Genomic DNA, 22,375 nt, shown 5'->3' with positions numbered 1-22,375 from the left:
GTGAGGATAACAAATGCATGACAAGTGAACCCACATCTCCTTCCCAGCACAAAAGATACTTGGAATTTATATAACCTGTATCTGGCAGCCCTGGCATGAAATCCATAGAATCTTCCAGGAAGCAGTGTCAACAAATCTGAGTTGAAACATAAGAGAAAGAAAATCAATTTCCAGTCCTGATGAACTCTGAGAAGAGAGCAAGAGAAGCTGCTGGTAAGACACCATCCCACCATCTCTCCACCCTCACCCCACCCCCACTCCTAGTGACTGCCCTCCATTGAGACCCTCCCTTGTCAGGCCAGTGCATCAGCTCCAACCCAAAGTCTGCCATACCCCCCACCAATGCTGACCTTTCCCAGCCTCTTGATGCATTGCCTATTTGGAAACTTACTATATCCATTGGCACAATCTGGCTAATTGGATAGAAGGGTCTGTTTCTTTAGTGGTCTCTTTAAGAAAGTATTAGTGAAAATTCTTTATTTGATACTTTTCTTTTTCCTTGAAATTAAAGCAAAACTGAGCCACCACATATAAAACAAAGATGCCTCACAATTCAAGATGACTGTTCCAAAGGCAAAACTATTATCTCACTTTATAGACTTGGTTTCAGAGCTATTAGGTGAACTGTCTATGTCACAAACCTAAATAACCAAGCTGGTCCTAATAGCCACTTCTTTTATTGTTAATTTTTAAAATTAACATCAGATGGATTGATTTCATTGAGATATTTTCACACATTTATCACACCATACTTTATTCTTTTTCACCATCCCAGTCCTCTCCCCTCAGTCCCTGTCCCTCCTTTCTGCTCTTGTCTATTGTGTTAACCACTTCTTCTACTTCATGTCACAAATAATCTATTCACTTGTCTGGTGCCACACCCACCTTTGGATCTCCTCCTTCTCTATCATAGTTCCTTTTTCTACTTTTATTTCCTACATACATGTAGTCTGTGTGTGTGTGTGTGTGTGGCATGCGTGTATGTGTGTGAAGTGTGTGTGTGTGTGTGCATGTGTGTATGTGTGTGCATAGTGCAATGTGCATGCATGTGTGTGTATGTAAGTGAGTGTGTTATGTTTCAATCTAGATTCCAGTTTTGAGAGAACATGTGCGATATTTGTCTGGCTCTCTGGTGACAGCAGAGTCTCCTGAATAAGTTCCCATCATTTTCCTCTTGACCAATGGAGCTGACCTAAGCAATGCAGATGGCTTCAACCAAGAACGATTGATAAGTGTTATGGGTAGTTTAGATCACTAAAGATTGGGAAATAAACAGACTGAGCCTTCTTCACAATCTTTTTTTTTTTAATTATTGAACAGTAATCTTGGCAGTTTATAGATCTAAGAGTATAAATGAAATCATTTCCTATGACTTTCAAAATGTCAATAGAAGTGACAGCTAGCTGAGCAATAAGTCCTTTATGACACCAAAGAAAGTTTCTGTCACAGTCTTAACAACGAAATATGTAACTATAGACATCAGACTTACTCCAGCAGAGTTCAAGCTTAGTTTTTTCACTGCTGCAAACAAGCTATTGCATTATGTGATGAAAGAAACATGGGAAAGACATTGATAAGAAATTAGAATGTAACTGTAATGAGAGAAGAATAAATGGCATATGCATATATATATATATGTATATATATATAGTATATTCTATATACTATTTCCATTGACTATTGTTCACATGACTTAAGTGGACTCTCAAATGCTGGAAATATTTATAAATAGACACAAGGTCAAATGCATTGCCCTTAGGAACAAAGAACTGATGGCAAATTTCCCATTTTTATCTACCATTTACAATATGTTATATAACTTCTACAAAGCTCAGGTTTCCCCTCTATTGAGAAAAGACAGCAATCGATCACAATACGCAGGGACTATCATACATATAAATTTTGTACATATACAAAATTTATAACATAAAAATGCCAAGTATATCACCTGAAATGCTTCAAGTTATTATTATCACTTCTCTGATCAGTTCCACTCAATGAGATTCATATGATGAGGGCTCTTTTCTCCTTCCTGCCTCATCTTTGTCTGACCTTGCACAAATCACTTAACTTTACAGATTTCCAGTAAACAAAGACAGTTGCAACAACCTCTTGATTTGACAGATTTGACAAAGTCCTTGAAAGGATCAAGTGGGATAAAATAGTAAAGTGTTTTGAAAACAGTGATTCGGTATTCACTGATCAACCTTTTTCATACTCTAAGAAAGTGTATTAGAGTATGAGCTGAGCAGCTGAAGATCTCAAGGAGCCCAAGTTTAAATCAGCTGTTGCTCTTAACTAGATGATATGTTCATATGTTTATGTTCAAATGGAAGGTTGTATAACATCTATCACTTATTCTACTTTTATTTCTTACAGATGTTGACATGTTGATGTATGCCTAGCACTTGAGTTACAATGATGATACCCAAACAGGCTCAGAACTTCCTATTGCACACCTGTGCTTGCAAATGGAAGCTGCATTCAGGACACCAGAGCTGGAGGGTTTGAGCTCATCTGAAATTGACACTGGAATGCAGAGGTAAAATATAAGAAGGCATTGAAGAAACACAGGGGCATCCCAATAGTGTGAGACACTGGAACACCCCAAAAGGAGAACAAATGAGAAACACTCAAGGGCATCAACATGAATAAAATTTATAAGTCAAAGACAGGGGGCTTGTAGAGAAGGGAAAGATTTAAGTCTAATGGACGAAGGTAGAAAATTGGAACTCTCCTTTATTTTTTAATTGAAATAGAACCATATCACCTTCCCACTTCCTTTCCTCCTTCTATCCCCTCTTGGGTACTCTCCCTCAACTTGTGCCATGACACCCCCCATTCTCAAGCTGAGAGTATCTTTTTCTTTTCTTTTATTTGTAGCATATATATGTGCATATAGATAGATAAAGATATATAGATAGAAAGATAGATGAATGATACAATCTACTGCACACACACACACACACACACGTGTGTGTGTGTGTGTGTGTGTGTGTGTGTGTGTGTGTGTGTGTGTATGGGTGGAGATTTCAAGACTGACAACTCTACATTGGAAATATTATCACAAAAATCCACAACTGGACACAATGCAGCAATAAGATTATGGCAAGCCTATTCCCAACACTTACATCTATACCACAACTCATATATGGCTCAAGGAACATTGCAGAACAGGGGCTTACATGTATTTCATGGCCATGATATCAGGAAGTCTGAAAGTCTGTCCTAGAAATAGCAACATTAAACAAGACCAGAACAATAGAAATGTTATTGTATCTTTTCTCAAGCAAAAGAAAATTCCATGGGTTTAAAATAAAAAAAAAAATCTCAATTTGAAGAGATCTTTGGAGTTCCCCATTGACAGATTTGTGACTGGACAGCATTATTAGGAAGTAGTAGAAACTAGAATATAGGGCTTATTTGGAGAAGTAGGTCACTGACATATTCCCTGAAGAATATTCCTTGTCCTCAGCCTCTCTTTGTAATTCCTTGTTGCCATAAAGTGTGACGTTTTCTCCACACTCAAACATTCTGTCTCAGCATGGTCCAGAAATAACAGAGCTAAGCACCTGCATACCAAAACATCTATCACAGTGAAAAGAAATAACAGAGGAATCTGTAAAATCTAGGTTCTTTCCTCTCCAGTCTAATGCATTGTTTGAAGTCTACAAACCATATGCCTTAGTCTATTCCCATATGCTATAACTGCATATTGCAGACTAGATCATTTGTAATGAATAGGTTAAGTAGGCTAAACAGTCCAAGAGGAATGACACTAGCATCTTCCCAATATCTGCTCTGATGAGAGCCTACTTTCTGCCTGCATTACAGCAAAGCCACCAACTCCATATCAGTACTATACCCTCATGAGCTCGTGTGACTTTGTCACCCTTATGATATCCAATTCTGATTGCCTCCAAGTCCCTCCAACACAAACAAATGCCATTATAATATGAATATGCAGATTAAATTTTCAACAAGAACACATGTAAACCATATGATACACTTATAGCAAATCCTTTTTTCCTCATATAGGAAGGTATAAAACCAAATCCAGAAGATTTAACTGGAAAAATTACATTCCCCATTAGTATATTAATTCCCCGAGAAAGGACCACCTACTACAAAACCCTGTGCCCTTGAAGCAGCAAACCAATCCTCATAGCTATCAATCTCCTCATTTCCTTACTTCTAAGAAAAGATCCCAGTGGAAAACAACACTAAATAACAGAAATGAAAAAGAAAGAAACTAGAAACTATTTTGGTGAGATTTGAGCATGAAGAGAGGAATGGAGGGCACCCTGGGGAAGTATGGGTGACTCTGAACTTAATATTTGATATGCAGAGGGACTTAAATGAAACACAGACTCTAAAATAAATTGTTTGAAAGGTATTTCAGAAGCTTGGAGTCTATGGGAAAGAACATTTTGATTAAGATTCATCAGCCAGGATTCAGCAAAGAGATACTGTCCTTCCTACCTACAGCAGCCTTTGAAGATCTTTTTATTCACACGACAATGAGCAAGTGGAGGTAATGCACTCCTATTTTAAAAAAAGAAAGCCTCTGACATAGTTTAACTTCTGGATACAATAGTCAAAGCAAATGTCATTGGATAAAAGAGCACATATAAAAAGTTTTATGTAGGAAAATCCTAGGGCCTTAAGATTAAAAAGAATCTGGGTAACTCCAGGGTTAACCTAACATGGTAACAGATGATCTGTAATAAGGGTATGAGAAGATCACCTTTGAGCCCTTTTAGGAATAATTAGTACTCTTCAGTACATTTAATTCCTCCCGATCTGTCTTGAGACATATCCTTTTTGTTACGGGATACATAGAAGAATACAAGAAAATTCACAAAGCAGCCTAAGACCTATTTTCCTAAACTAGTAGATGAATTCATGTCAGAAACTGCTCTCAGTTCTCTATCCACAGTGTTCACCCAAACCAGTTGTTTCCAGTTGCCTTCTTCCTGGAAATCTCCAGAAGAGTCTCATTCAAAAGACTCCTGTAAAAGCAAGAGGAACATAAAGTTGTCAACTTCCTCTGAGTTCCTGCCTCTACCCCCTCCCAACTGAAGTCTCTTCCCACCAGGATAGTTCTATAGAGATGCATGCCTGGTCATTGAGACAGTTTTTCTCTCTTATCTACCATCCAGAGGAAAGACTTCTGCAAGTTGTTTACTGCAGAAACCAGATATCAAGCCACATGTGCTTGTTTAAGCGTTAGTTAAATTCTGACCCATTCAGGACAAATTATGCATCAACCAAACGGAATTTGGAATTTCAAGTCAAAGAAAAATGGTCATTCTCCTTCATAGCTTGAACCATTCAATTAAATTTTGAGTGGATATAAAATCATCTTTGTTTAAGAGGAGTGGAATTGAAGAATGGGGAAGGGCAGAGAGACTATTGAATAAGCCAGGAAATAGATCTGGGAAGATGACTCAAGGGGGAGTAAAAGAGCTAGTCTTGCAAGACTAACAACCTGAGTTTGTTCCCCAGAACCCACAGTAGTAGGGAAAAACCTCCTGAAAGTTCTCCTCTGACTCATATTTCATGTTCATACTACACACATGTCATACACACAGAGTTCTCTACTCTCTTTCATACACACACAAATAATATTAATAGATATACATATGTACATGCAATAATAATTAGTGAAAAAGAGGTATGCATTTGAAGCAGAGTAGTGAGGGTTATATGGGAGGGTTTAGATGGGAAAAAAGGAAGAGAGAAATGTTGTAACTTTATCTCAAAAATTACATTTTTCTCAATTATAATAACTAATTAAATTTAAAAGAGAAAGACGGGTGGAGCATTCCTTGGATATATGCCCAGGAGTGATCATCTGGATCTTGAGATAGATTTATTGTCCATTCCCTGAGGAACTGCCATATTGATTTCCATAGCAGTTGTTGAAGATTTCACTCCCACCAGCAATGGAGTAGTGGTACCCTTGCTGCATATCCTCACCAACATATGTTGTCACTTGTGCTATTAATCCTAGCCATTCTGAACGTGTAAGAAGGAATCGCAAAAGTAGTTTTGATTTTTATTTCCATGATGGATAAGGAGATTGAACAGTTCTTCAAATGTTTCTCAGTCATTTCAGATTCTTTTATTGAGAATTTATTTAGATATGTACCTCATTTTTAATGAGATTGTTTGTTTTCTCGATATCTAGTTCCTTGAGTTTTTTATATAAATGTTTGATATTAGCCATCTATCAGATGTGAAGTTGGTGAAAATCTTTACCACAAGGACACTCGCCCTACTATGTTCACATCTGTATTATTCATAATAGCCAGAAACTGGGAAAAACCTAGATGTCACTCATTTAAGGAATAGATAAAGAAAATGTGGTGAATATATAAAATGGAGTATTATTCAGTAGTTAAAAGAGGGCATCATGAAATCTGCAGGCAAATGGGTAGAACTAGAAAAAAAGAAAAAAGCATCCAAGCGAGGTCATCCAGACCCAGAAAGACAAATGTGGCTTGTACTCAATTATAAATGGATATTAACTACTAAATAAATGAGAATCATGCTATAATTCATGGACCCCCTAAGTGAAAAAGCAACAACAAGGGCTCTAAGGGGAAATAGAATGGATTTTGCAGGTAAACTGAGGGTGGGTGGGAATGGGAATAGGAAGGATCAGGTTGGAGGGAGAGAATAAAAAGAGAGATGAATTGGAAGGTATTTGGGCAACATGATGTGGATACCTAGTGCAGCAGAACCCCCAGGTTTCTATTGGGTGGTCCCAGCAAGAACTCTGAGTAGTGGTGTGACTGGGATACCAACACAGCCACAAACATTTTGACCTGTAATTTATCCTGCCTGCAAGATGTGCTAGGGAAATGGTGGTACAGTTTGAGTGGCCATTCAATGACTGGTCTGATTTGAGACCAGTCTCAAATCAGTTCTGACATTGAGAGAGAGACCATGCTTTGACACTGTTGTGATGGCTAGGAACTGTAGTCTGGGTAGCCCAGAGATCTAGGAAAGAAAAACATAAGCAATAAAATGATCCCTAATAATATTCTACTATACCCATAGATTGGTGCTTAGCCCAATCCAAATCAGAGAGGCTTCTGTCAGCAGCTGATGTGAGGAGAGGCAGCCAAAATTAGAAACCTGAATTGGAGATCCCCAGTTTGGAGCTTGGAAAACTTCAAAACTTGTAGGAGCCAGAGGTGTTGGGGACAAGAGAATGTAGCCAAAAGGATCAACTAAGCAGGGAATGTAGGGGCTCACAGAGATTGAAACAACAATCACAGAGTCTGTATGGGTCTCCACTAGGTCATCTTGATATATACTGGTTGTTGGCTCAGTATTTTTGTGGGACTCCTAACAGTGTGAGTATGGATGTCTGATTCTTTGCCAACTCTCTTGGGACATTTTTTGTCCTACAAGGTTGCCTTGTCCAGCCTTCACATGAGGGCTTGTGCTTAGTCTTGTAGTGTCTTATTATTCAATCAATTGGTATCTCTGATAGCCCTTCTCTCTTCTGAATGTAAACAGAGGAGGGGGGATCCTGAGCAGAGGGGAGATATGGGCTCTGGGGAGGAGTGAATGGAGGTAAAACTGCAGTCAGGATATATTCAAAACAAATATAAAAATAAAAAGAGTGAAAGAAAATAGAGTTTAACTTAAACCCTTAAGTATTTTCTATCTCTGATTGTCTATCAAACATTTGTAAGCCTTCTCTGTATTGAACATCATAATTGCCTCCTGGAAGACCACACCCCTTCATCAAATACAGTCCCACTTGCAACTTCTCTACCTTCTCCCCTCATCACAGCTTCTTTTATCTTCAGGTCCTTCCAATTCTGTCATTCAACCTTATATGTCTTCACATTGCAGACTTGGCTCTATTCTGCTAGCAGCTCTGGGAAGCTCTGCTATTTTACTTTCTTTAAGAGACTGTGCTGAGGGTGGAACTAATATATTTATCGCGGGTTTCTACTGATCCATGAGGTGTTAGTTATTGGTGAGATGAGGCATAGAATGAGAACAGTGTCTGAGGTTTCTTTAGGCAAATGATTTCCTATCTACTAATTCCACTATTCCCAGAAGGATTTGGCAACCAAAGAGATTACAGTGTCCAAACGGACAGTGTACAGAGAATAGGTGGTAGTTCCCATTCACTCTTTTTATTGTATGTTGTGTGCCTTGTGCATTCTGGGAAGTGTGGGTTTCTTTGAAGTAAATACAGGCTATAACTGTCCAGAGATCTGAAATGTCACATCATGACGTATAGGACACCTATGTCTCACCAAGATTTGATAGCTGTAAGTTCCTGAGAAACTAAAATACATTATAGATGTTCAGATTATATAGTATAAACTAATCCCTCCAAAGACATAAATTAATAACTTTACTACATAGCCCAAGAGTATGTTCTTGGAATTATAAAAATAGTAAACTCTAATTTACACATGTTCTCTAGCCTTCTTTACTGCTTTTGTCAGCTATTAATCCCTTTATTGGTTAGAATAGTTATTGATTATCAACCGTTTCCCAGTCACTACTATGCATTATATTGATGCAATGAGAAAAAGTTTCAAAAAAATGAAAATAAACTAGCTTTTTCACCAGAATTTGGAATTATCACTCTAAGTAACCTTCTTATAGAACTAGAAGCCCACCCCCCTTTCCCAGCAAAAGATTTCCATGAGTCAGAGTTCAGTTCAGGAACTAAACCTTCCTCTTTGGTAGTTAACACATCCAAACTGGATGGCAGTTAAACAATCTAATTATTCCTCTGTTGAAGAATGTTTCAGTTTTGCCCTCAGAAAAAGAAATGGGTAGTGGGAAAGGAGCCTTCTGGAGAAGCATAGACCTGCATGTCTAGTGGGTTTCTCTGGCCCCACATTCCTCTATAGGACAACAAAAAGTTATAACTCTCTTTTTCTTGCTGTATCTTGCCCTTTAAGTTTTTCTATCCCCATTAAAACTTAATACCTGATCCTTAGTCCATGCCTTTGAACAATTTGGATTCCTTCCAAACACAAGAACCCATCACAGCACAACTCAGTAAGCTTCCACCTTGACAACAGTAGGTGAATAATAAACTCATATACAACAAACACCTGTCTATAAATTGAGAAAAGTACTGTGAACTTTACTGATATTTTTAAGCAAAGATGGCTAACAAAAATAACAAAGGACTGGCACCTGAGAGCAAGACAAAGTGTCATTCTGTCATGTGAAGAGTGTTTCACAAGGTCATAGCATTGCAATACTACCAAGAGAAATGTTTGTGGTAAAGGAGCTTTGTGTGGCTCAGGCAAGAGCATGTGGTTTGTGATGAGATTTGTAGTGCAAACTGTAAGTCAATCACTATCTGAAGTCCATTTACTACTCTGGCTTTGCCCCTGGAACAGATGATAATCTATCTTTAACTGACAATCATGAGAAGGCAGAGATATTAGGGTATTTGAGCATGCTTGGCCTAGTGGCCTGGCAACTGAGAAGTGTACCTTCCCCTCCATGTACTTCTGAACTGTGTGTGATATTGTTTCCACATGTTTCATTCTAGACTTGAGGCCAGAATGATGATGATGATGATGCAAGTGACAAAAGCACTAACAACATCCATTGGTGTGTGTGTGGGGGTAGTGGGCAGAATTGCTTTACATACATCATTTCATCCTTAAAGAGAAGTTTGTCATGAAGTCAGACATAGGACCATGAGAAGTTGTTTGTGGGAGACAGGGGTAGTAAAAGGCCATGTTTCCTTTCCACTACATCTGACATAATGGTATAATAAATTTACATAGTTTCATTACAGAATAATTGCAGCAAAGTTTGGGCATGTCCTTAGCCTGAGCTCGAGAGCACACAGTTCAGAAAGGAAGCACATTGTTCTCTAGCATTCTTGTAACGGAACTTCCCCAGTCCAGGCTCTGTTAACATTTAATGATAAAGGACCTGCCCCTCTGAAAGGAAAGATCTTGTGGTCCTCAATTCTGGATGATGAAGCAAACGTAATTCTATTTTCTTCCTCATAAGAAGTGTAAGAGGTGGTCCACTTCTTCAGAAACTTCTCATCTTGATCTAGTTTAATCTATTCATCTAAGAAAATAAAATTTTCCTCCAGTTTCCAAGTCTGAGTGCTTCCTTCATTCCCAGACCCTGCACCAGAGACTGCAGCATTGACCTACTAGATAACGCCCTTCTTAAAGCACACTCCAAGCATTCACTGTGCCCACACCCCTGGCAGCCTCAGCCTTTCTGTTGGATTTGCTTTAGTCTGCTCATGACTTTTCACCTCTTGTCCTGAACTATAGACTTGCTTACAATCTGTGCAATTCTTCAGATGCCTAGTATTCAACACCACGTCTTCTTTGTGATTGTCACTCTGCCTTTTACTTCACTTGCTCTGAGGTAGAAGTGGGCCATGATCCTGAAAAATCTACCCCTTAATTTTGTTTGGATATGAACTTTTAAGAGTCTACCATGAGCAACAATTTTCAATATAAAGTCACATTATTAACTAGTAGAAATGTGATGTGAGCTTTATAGAATGTACAATAAAATGTCCATCCTTAGTTTTGCCCAGTTTCAAACACCTCTTCTTGCCTGTGTACAAAACAAACTTAACCTCTTGTCATTCTACCTCTGATGACATTAGATGACATTTGTGATGACACAAAATACTTTACACATCTTTATAAAGCACTGAAATGTTTTTAAGGAATTTGATCATGTCTTAAGGAACAGGAGCAATGCCACTGCTTCTCCACAAGATAATTTTCACAATGACTCAGTGCTTATCTTTTAATTCTGTGGTGACTAATGACCAGCAGATTTATTTTAAATAAGGGAAAGAGAAGAATTCTGACAGTTATTGAAGTATTTCATTATATAAGTACACGTTTTAAATATAATTTTGCCCCTCCATCCAAACTGCATATATCTCAGATATTTTGCCAAGCAGCCTAAAACTTTCTGGATTATAAACGTCTGGATTTCCTTTAACAAAGCCTTCTGAAATAAGTTCCCTGGAGATATGCTTCTTGTGTTTACCATTATATTTTAATATTATATATCTATATATGTGCTGTGTCTTAAATGAGTGTCTTTCTGATTACAAAAACAGAATATAGCAAGCATAGTAAGAAAAAAAGACAACACCATAGACATAAGAAAGGATGACCATTTTCAGTCTGGATCATATTTGGGTGCAGAAATATTCAGTAGTGCAGTAGTGCAGAAACATCCTAGATTCAAAGGGCTAGCAAGATGGCTCAGTACTTGCCCAGCATCTATGTAAAAAGCTAGGCTTTGGTGATATACATGTGTAAGAACAGTAACAGAGGTAGGTGTCATGGAAGGAGAAGAAAGGTAGATTCCCTGGAGCTTGCTGGTCAGCCAGTGTGGCTGGGGGGAGGGGTGGAGTTCAGAAAGAAACTCTGAATCAAAACCATAATGTTGAGGGACACAGGGAAAGATGTCCAACATCATCCTCAGAACTTCAACTGCCTGCACTCATATATATGCATGCTCCTACACATACAAATACACACAAATGCATACACCAAACACAAACACAGTAAGAATTTTAAAAATAAAATATTTTAAGTTCTTGAATATAAGCCTCAGATTATATAAAACAAAAGGTTGGCTAGCCATCAAGTCTGCTAGTTTCTCAGCAAAGGTCAAACATACAGAGTCTCGAACTCACCGTAATCCAGTTGCTGTTCAAAGCATCCATAAAACCAGATTGCTGACATGGCTTCCTGAATTACTGGCTTTACTTCCTAGTCTTGTTGAACTGCCCCCTAAAATTGAAGGCCTGACTTGGGGGCTGTGGAAATGGCTCAGTTAAGAACACTGACTGCTGTTTCAGAAAAGCTGGATTCAACTCCCAGCATCACATGTGTAACTCCAAGGCATCCAATGCCCTCTTCAGGCCTCCATAGAAGACCAAGCAAACAGGTGGTGCACAGATGTCTATACATGACAAATGCATAAACACATACAATAAACATAACAAAACATTAAAATCTAATTTTCTAGGATGACAATAAAACCTTCAGTAAACACAGACAAGATACAGCAGTTTCACTTCCTCTCCAGCTCCCTAGCCAGGCTTTCTTGGTGTTTTGGGTATAAGACTGCTTTTATTGGCCTCTAATAAAAAATAAAACCTCAATCACCTACTCAAAAGATTGGTGTTTGCATTTTGTTATAAGGCAGCTTCATCTCATGAAGATGTATGTGGCTCTGTTTAGTGAACATCAGATGTGCAGTAGATAAAGTAATAGAGATGACCATATGCAATAACATTTTCAGCAGTATGTATTAGTACTAAGAACTTCCAGCTGCATTTGCCATCCAAGAAAACAAGAATTCCCTTTCTGCTATTTCCTAACATAATTGCTACTTATAAACTGAGGGATTGGAAGTCATAATATTAGCATTTATAGCTACATGAGATCTTCACAGAGCATCCAGCTGAGTCCTGTCTATGAGGGCACTCCCTGTAAAGGACCAAGGAAGCTTATTTGTTGAGAGTCCACTACTATCTAAGAAGCAGATTTATGCATAATTATATAGGACTGAAAGATGCAATACTGGGTAAATTTATGCTGCAGAATTGGTTTGTTTGTTTGTTTGTGTTTTCCATTCCCCTGAGAAGATGTTCCCAACTTTCACAGCTGCAAATGTTCTCAATCTATTTGACAGGGCCAGAGAAAAGCAAGAGAATTCATACAATAATTTCAAATAAAGAGCCCTTGACTTCAACTCACCAAGACCGATTTAATCAAAAGCAAGGGGTGATAAATGAGAGGGAAAAAAGTGAAGGCTTTTAGAATATCATCAAAGTATTTCTGTGTGCCTGGATTATAAACTACTCAAAAAAGTGACCAGAAAGATTCAATAAAGCATGAATGCCTGGGCATGTGTGCAGTGACCCTACTCCCCCTCTTTACCCCTCCATCTTCAACCCTTTTGTTCCCACCTGGGATTCTTACTCTTTGCAATTTCTGCCAATCAAACTGGTATTGATTCCCAAGGTTTAGCTTAAATGAGACATCATTCTAGAACACACTCTCAAATTACCCAAAATATTTATCCCCCTAGTTCTGCTCTAACATCTTTCCTCTCCACTTGATAGAAGCTTATCATGAATAAAACAGTAAAAAGCATTTCTCTCTGTCTAATGTAGGACCTGAATCTATTCTAGTTAAAACTGATTCATGGAACATTATTTTATTATCCAAAAGTGGCCTTGATTTTCAAACAGGCGATTGACTTATCTCAGACAATAACATTTATTAAAGTTCCTTTTTAAAGTGTGTCTGTTCAGGAGTGTATGTGCACTGGTATGTGTAGGTGACCATGCTTATGCACATGTGGATGCCAAGGAGGGACATTAAATCCCTGGGTGCTAGAGTTATAGGTGTTTCTGCTATACCAGCTCTTTGCATGGGATCCAGTTCTCATGATTGCATGGCAATAGCAAGTTCTCTAACCACTGTACAATCTCTCAAACCTTCAGACAAGAATTCTTTTTTTGTTGTTGTTGTCTTGTTTTTTGTTTGTTTGTTGTTGTTTTTAATGTTTTTAGTTTTAATATCCACATGGTACATAACAATTGTATCTATATTCAGAGTTTTGAAAAATAAGAACATTGAAGAATGTTCAAATCAAGGTCAGCATATTTACTTACCCTAGTAATTATCACTTCTTCATGATGAGATTATTCAAAATCATTACTTCTGATTTTCAAAAACAATTAGTATGTTGCTATTGTATATGGTTGCTCTATTGTGCAAAAGAATACTAGAATTCTGTATCCCACCTACTTGTAAATTGGTGGTTACTGACCATCTTTTATTGTCTCTTCCTTCTACCTGCTTTCCACAGCCATTGATAATCAGATTTTTGGTTTTTACTTTCAACTTCAATGAGATCAAATACTTTTAGATACCACATAGATGAGGTGGTACAATGGTGCTTGAGTTATTTTACTTCAAGGTTGAAGATAAAACTGACTCTAGAGAAAAGTCCAGAGAGCTACAAGACTGACCCCAACTAACAATCTGAGCAACAGTGGAAAGGCTACCATAAATGCCATTCCCTGATAATAAGATTGATGACTAGCATATCTCCCATCATAGAGCCCTCATCTAGTAGCTGATAGAAACATAAGCAGACACCCATAGCTAAACACTGAGCCAAACTGGAATCCAGATGTAGAAAGGGAGGAGTGATAAGAAAATGGGGAAAACACCAGGCTATAGAGACAGCTGACCTGAACAAAGGGGAGCTAATGGACCCCCAGACTTATAGCTGGGAATCCAGCATTGGACTGACTCAGACCCCCTGAACATGAACAGTTAGAAGGCCTGAGCAGTCTAAGGGACCTCTGACAGTAGAACCAGGATGTATCCCTGGTGCACAAAAGGGCTTTGGAAGAACATTCACCATAGAGGGATACTCCCCTAACCTAGAGGCAGGAGGGAGGGCCTAGGCCCTACTCCAAATGACTTAATAGATTTCGTTGATTCCCTCCTGGAAGGCATCACCCTCCCTGTGGGTTAGGAGAGTGGTTGGGGGGCATAGGAGGGAGGGAGAGTGGGAGAGGGAACTGGGATCGATATGTAAAATAAGAAAATAAACAATAAAAATAAATAAAAATTAAAAATAAAAAGAACAGATATAATGTTCATAATAGAAGTGTGAATTGCAAATAGGAGAGCCAACAAAAACAACTCATTTTCTCAAAGAATAATAGAGATCATTCCATTATACACACATGAGGAGAGTCAGTAAGGGAAAGGCTAGAGAGCCTAGCTCAATGTAGATGGCAGAGTGTATCCAGACAATTTGAAGAATTGAGTTTTCTTTTAAACCAAAGAAATCAAAAAATTACATAACAAAATGTACACTTTAAATATTGTTCTGGGAACATTTTTAGCACATTGACTATGAAAAAAGAGCAATTGGGCAGGTAAGTAATTATTAACAATACAGCATATGAGGCACAAGAAATTACTGGATTATTTGTGGAAGAATTTCCTTGAAAGTAATTTTACTGTAGGTCTTATAGATTAAAATATTTGTGGGGGCGGGCAGTGAGTGGAGAGGGAGCTAGGAGAAAGAGAAGGGGGGGAGAGGAAAGCATGTGGAACTAGGAAGATTGAGTCAGGGGAGGAATAGACAAGAGGAAAATAAAAAGGAGAGAAAGACATACCATAACAGAGGGAGCCATTATAGGTTTGAAGAGAAAACAGCCTCTAGAGAAATGTCCAGAGACCTACAAGACTGACTCCAACTAACAGTTTGAGCAATAGTGGGAAGGCTACCTTAAATGCCCTTCCTTAATAATGAGACTGATGACTAACTTATCTGCCATCATAAAGCCCTCATCTAGTAGCTGATGGAAACAGAAGCAGACACCAACAGCTAAACACTGAGCCAAATTGAAATCTAGATGCAGAGAGGGAGGGCAAGACCAGGCTAGAGAAACCCACAGAGACAACTGACCTGAACAAGGGTGAGCTAATGGACCCCCTGACTGATAGCTGGGAAACCAGCACTGCACTGACTCAGACCCCTATACATGGGTCTCAGTTAGAAGGTCTGGGCAGTCTAAGGGACCTCTGACAGTGGAACTAGGATATATCCCTGGTGCACAAAAGACTTTGGGAGCACATTCCCCATGGAGGGATACTCCCTTAACCTAGAGACAGGAGAGAAGGCCTAGTCCCTACTCCAAATGACTTGACAGATTTTGTTGAATCCTCCTGGAAGGCATTGCCCTACCTGTGGAATGGGGAGGGGGGATGGGATGGAAGGGTGATCGGGGGACATGGCAGGGAGGGAGAGAGGGAGGGAGAGGAAACTGGGATCAATATATAAAATAAGATAAATAAATAAATAAATAAATAAATACTAACATCTTGTGCAGACAAGAATTCTTAAAGGAAACAATGACTACTTGGGCCTATCAAATTAAGGTATATGTGTGTGTGTGTGTGTGTGTGTGTGTGTGTGTAGATAGATAGATAGATAGATAGATAGATAGATAGATAGATAGATAGATGTGTGGATGGACAGATAGATGTGGATATAGATATATATCCTCATGTTAGTACTTTAGTATTTTAAGGTATTTATTCTCACCATTCTACATGTGATACCGTGGTTCATACATCATTTACCTCAAGACAGATAATAGCTAGTACATGCTAAAGCCAGAGTTCAGACTCAGTTTTGTCTACTTCTAGTTGAATGTTCTTTTTCCTCCCACACTGTGAAATATGTATCGAGGAAGAAAGGTGGTACTTCATCCCAACCTCCAACTCTGGTGGAGAGAAAAGACTCAATTCGTCCTCTTCTCAGATTTCTCTTCTTAGGCTCCTTTCTGAAAGGCAAAGAGGAAGTCACCCCACTGAGCCTGAAATTCACAGCCAAATGCCTTGTTCCTATTTCCTTCATTGACAGTTTAAGCATGTACTGTCAATGAGGCTCAAGGCACATTTCTTCCTGCAGCCAGTAACAAGAGTGCCTGTTTTATCAGAAGAACATGCCTTTTAACCACCATGCATGCCTTTTAGTATGCTGTCAGTCGAGTTCATATAAAACACACTGACAAATGGAAGCATAAATGTCATTTTAATTTATGTTTCATACAAAATAATCTTCATACCTCTTTTCAGTGTTATAGAAAATATGATTCTCTGGCCATAAATGAGTGAAATAGATCATTCTATTCCTTAGTTCTTATAGGACAAGCTATGTGATGTGCCCATGGAAAACATAATTAATTCTCAGACTACACGTAGGATAATAATATCCAAATTTGGGGGAGTGATGATTATATCATAGTCTGACTGGTATGAACTATATGTAATGAGAACCGTATTTTACAATAACTGTAGAAACAAAAATCAAAAGATCTAGAAGGGAACACTGAAGAAGCTGACTTGCTTTTAAAACAGTGAATCAAGGAGGAATCAAGGAGAAAGCAAAGAGAAAAAGTGTGTCTCCTATCCCCAAATGTCTGATAGATCACCAGAGAAGGGTTATGTGGCAGGTTCCATGTTATTCCAAATAGTAGAGCTGATATCAGAGAGTAAAACTTTCAAGGGAAGTTTGTGGGATGACCCTAATGGCCAGCATACCTAGTTTGGCCTTAAGATCATGCATAGTAAATATTTCCTAAAAGCCAACTGAGCCTTGGCAAGAGATGATGTGGACCAAGTAAAAGTGGCCACATCATATCAGCAGATTCCAGCACTGCAGAACCTCCCCCCCCAAGCAGGGTGGGGGATATATAAGGCTTGCCCCTTCCTTAATAAACTGAGCTTGTTGCTTTGACCTGCTCCCAGTATCTGAATCATTAGTGCTGTCTATTTATGTGCTCCCCCATGGGAGACCTGTGGGACCCTGATAACAGAAGTTGATCATAGACTTGTCAGCTCAAAGAACTGAAAATTTCATGAAGTCATTTTAATAACAATTAATAATAATAATCCATTGTGTAAATGTACCACATTTTCTTCATGCATTATTCTTTTGGGGGACATCTAAATTGTTTCCCGATTCTGACTGTTGTGAATAAATTAGCAATGAACATGGTTGAGCAAGGGTCCTTATGGTAGGATAGAGTATCCTGTGGGTATATGCCCAAAATGCTCTAGCTGGATATTAAGGTAGATCAATTCCCAACCATGATACTGGTTTCCATAGTGGTTCTACAAGTTTTCATACTCACTAGAAATGGAAGAATGTTCTCCTTACTCCACATTTTCACCAACATGAGCGGTCACTTGTGTTATTATCTCAGCCATTTTGAGTCAAGTGTAAGATGGAATTTCAAAGTAATTTTGACTTACATTTCTCTGATGACTAAGGATGTTAAATATTTCTTTATGTGTTTCTTTGCCATTTGAGTTTCCTCTATTGAGAATTCTCTGTTTAAATCTGTACCCCATTTTAAAATTTGATTATTTGTTTTCTTGTATCTAGTTTCCTGAGTTCTTTATATATCAGTCCTCTATTAGGTTCGAAGTTGGTAAAAATCTCTCCTTATTCTTTATGCTGCCATTTTGTTCTGTTGACAGTGTTCTTTGCCTTGCAAAAGCTTCTCAGTTTCATGAGGTCCCATTTATTGTTGATTTTGTGCCTTCACTATTGGCATTCTGTTCAGAAAGTTGTCTCCTGGGCCAATAAGTTCAAAGCTATTCCCCACTTTCTCTTCTAGCAGATATAATGTATCTTATTTTATGTTGTGAAGTCTTTGTTCTACTTGAACTTGAGTTTTGTGCAGGATGTAAGTATTGACCTATTTGCATTGTTCTACATTCAGCCATCAGTTTGACCATCACCATTTTTTGAAAATGCTGTCCTTTTTTTCAGTGTGTATATCTGAATTCTTTACTTAAAAAAAAACAGGTTTCAATATGTCCTACGATTCCATTAATCAACATGTGTGGTTTTTATGCCAAGTCTATGACTTTTTATTATTATAGTGCTATAGTACAATTTGGTATCAGGAATGGTGAGACCATCAGCAGTTGTTGTTTTTCTATATGAATTTGAGAAATTCTGTAATATTTGTGTTTTAATTTTGATGGGGATTTGCTAAAACAAAGGATTTCTCTCCATAAACTGACAGTGGGGCTCCATTGTCAAGGACAACACCCACACAACTGTTCGAACATAGAGAAATCAAGCTGATACTAATCTAATCTCTTTGGTGTAGGGATATAGCCTGCATACCACTAAAATAAAAATGTGGACACTGACCAATCTAATAAACCTTTGAGCCACAATCTGTCCTGCTTGCAAAATGTGCAAGAACAATAGCAGCATAGAACTTGTAGGAGTAACTAACCAATGTTTGGTTTGGTTTAAACTACACTCCATTAGAATCACAAGAATGAATCCATACCTGACACTACTTGCATAGGCAAGAACCAGAGACTAGTTAACCCAGATACTTTGGGTAAGACCAAACACTGTTAGTCTAAAGTAAAAAAAATAAAGTATCAGTCATCATCAGAACAGTCTTCCTTTGGCCTTTCTTTGTAGACAGAAACAGATGCTGAGACCCACAGTTAGACATTATGCAGAGAAAGTCTAAATGAGAGGTCACCATCAAATTCCTCCCTTCACAGCTCAGGAAATCCTGCAGAACAGGAGACAACAGGAGTGGAAGATACAGAGGGGGTGCAAAACACCAAAAGAACAAAGTCCTCTGAACCAACTAAGCAAGGCACATGTGAGCAAACATGAGGTCTACATGGATCTCCACCAGGTTATCTGTGTGTATATTATAGCTTTTAGTTTATTATTTTTATAGACTCCTAACTGTGAGAATGAGTGGATTTCTAACTCTTGAGCCTAATCTTGGACTCTTTTCCTCCAATTGGAGTGCTATGTCCCACTTCAATATAGTAGTGTTTGCTCCATCTTATTATATTTTATTTTTTGTGTTTAAGTATTATTTCTTAGAAGCCTGTTCTTTTCTAATAACAGACAGAAAGGGAGTAGATTTGGAGGGGCAAGGAGATGGGGAGAAACTGTGAGGAGAAACAGAGGGGAAACTATAACAAGGATATATTGTATGAGAATAGAATCGAATCCATTTTCATTCAATAAAAGGAAAACTGAAAAAAAACAAGCAAGAATTCCTTAATTAATGAAAGAATGGCAACCATCAGATCCAAGAAAAGTGTAAGAGACTTCTGCTGAAGGAAGGAGCCTCCATCTTTCTGGGGTCTCCTAGAAGAGATTCTTAAAACCCACTGTCCTTTGGAATCCTTCCAACTTCCACATTCCTTAATAATTGGCTCAGCCAAAGCTTCAATTTAATGCCCTCTGTTCTGCCTGCCCTCTAACGTGGCCATAGGGGGCTCAATGGAGGCTGGTAAAGTGGTTAGCAGAGGTCTGGCTGAGATAGAACCTCTGCATGCATTTTAGTGGGTTTTGATAGAAGTTCCCAGGGTTCTTGCCCTTTACAAATGCTGTTACCAAGGCAACTGCTTGCTTGTGACAATGAGAGAAGACAGCTCCTACATGAAATTATGGCCACTTTGTTCTAAGAACAAAATGATTTCAATGATTAGAGCTTGTTGTACACAGAGCATGGACTCAAAGTCTGTGTTCAAAAATGAGATGCCACCTAAGTGGTTACTCTCAAAGAAAACAGAAAGGATATGTGTGTGTGAGAGCTAAACCACCATCTTTGGGATTCCCCATCAGAAATGCATCAGGCTTTGCTTACGTTTCTGTTAGAATAACTGAAGTCCCTAAAAGGTTTGCCATACTACTTCTGATGTGAATAAAGTCAAAATAGGATAAGGTTTAAGTACAGGATTTTCAAACAAAATCGTCTTGTCTTAAATGCATACTCAGCTACTTGATAACCTTTAGCATGCCACCAAGCCTTTATTCCATTAGGATCAATCTCTGAAGTAAAACAATAGCTGCCTCTGAGTGGCTGAGTAAATGAATTGGTAAATCATACAGAGTGCTTAGCAGGTATCTGATCCATTTTTATGGGTGCTGATTGTTACAATAATGAAAACGGTTCTGGCAGTGGTGATCAATGAGAAGAACATAATGACACAGACTAGAAAACAACATAGATAACCAAGGGTGTTTGCCTGGGCTTATAGGCAAGCCGATCATGGGAAGAGGAAGAGGCATTTATTAAGAGCCTCTGTGCTCCAATATTCTGCTCAGTTAAAGTAGCAGCTTTCGATGGTCCTTGAGTCATACAAAAGAATACAAGGAAACTGAAATCAGTGCTGTGGTTTCACCCTCACGATTAAAAGCTACCCCAGGGCTATCATGGTGCAAAATCTGTTTTGCTTCACCCTAATTGAGCACACAGACACTTCCATTAAAATTCCATAACTGTCTGTACTTTCTCTGCATATTATTTGTTTCTACTTATAGCACAATGAACCTTGGGAACATTCTTAATTTGTGTTACTCATGTGTCTATCCGAAGCCTTTACTTCAGTGTGCCACAGAGCAGATCCTCAATAATATTAGTTGACTTGATTTTATTTACATCATAAGATTCATTCTATACAAGTTTTGAGATAATGTAATATTCAGAAGTTGTGCCGAAGTTAATATTGATTCAAAAAGAATGACATTTCTGGTTGATTTATGTAAGAGAAAATTGAGTACATGAGAGTCTAAAGAAAACAGAATATTCCTTTTCTTCTTGCACTCGTTCTACAAACATGTAATATTTCATGCCAGGAATGTGTGCTTACTCATCCACCTCTAAGGTTGTGGTTTCTATGTTATAGAAAATTCCAGTGTACTGGGCCTACACAAATGTAATACAGACACAGTAGAATGAAAGTTCCCTAGCCCAACCTCCTATCAGGAATTGTTTTGTTTCCAGGCAGTGCTGCTAAGGGAAGACCTCCCAAAGAAACAAAGAAAAAGAGACTCATGAGAATGATTTATACATATGTGCTCAAACTAGACTCAACTAGGGAACTTATGATACTATTCATTCTCAGGCTCCAATTGAATTAGATCATCTGTGAATGATGCTCAGACATAAGTCTCCTAAGGTGATTCTAATGTGTATCCAGGATGGAAAGTCACTAATTGCCATTGTCCAACTCTTCAGAAGCTGGTTAAAATCGTGATCATAATTATTCAGCAATGGCCTATCTGAAATATACACTTTCTTGCTGGTACAGTAGCAAGTGGGGAATCAGTTCTGTGAAATATCAACTGGTTCTATTAAGACATCTATCCAGTCAGTGGGAACTCAGTGAGGCACGGATGCTGACAATTCATTTGTGGCTTGGACATCTGCATTAGCCTCTTGCTTGAAGGATTCTCTCTTACTGTTTTATATCTTGGTGGTGTTGTTTCTTAGAGACAGAGACAGCATCTCTGTCACTGTTGGGAACAAGAAGAGGCATATGAAAGTCCATGACAGCTGAACCCAGAACCTTCCTCTCCCATGGGTTATGTTCCCAAAATTGATAGAGTCAATTTTGCAAGTTTAAGGATGTGTTAGTGATACAGACTGAGATCATCCTGAAAGTAGGTGAGAGGACTCTTGGGTTGGAGGGGCAGGAAGAAAGAGAAAAAGAGGACATGAGTAAGGGAGAGTAGCAAAGTTGTGACTATGATCAAAATGTGCTCCGTGCACCTATGAAAACTTCACTGTGAATCTCATTGTTTATGCACAGTTAATATTCTAAGAAAAAATGTGAGAGGAAAGGAGGAAGGAGATTGGGGAGGAGGATATGGAGGAAGAGGAGGAAGAGAAAGGGAAGAGGAAGGGAAGCAGATGAAGGAGCTAAGATGACTGATCACATAGGTAAAACAACTTGAATGTGAATTCTGGTTTGTTACC

The sequence above is a fragment of the Phodopus roborovskii genome, unplaced genomic scaffold, assembly GCF_943737965.1.
Source record: "Phodopus roborovskii unplaced genomic scaffold, PHOROB, whole genome shotgun sequence".
Lineage (NCBI taxonomy): Eukaryota > Metazoa > Chordata > Mammalia > Rodentia > Cricetidae > Phodopus > Phodopus roborovskii.
The sequence above is the reverse complement of the archived record's forward strand: the minus strand, read 5'-3'. Positions refer to the sequence as shown.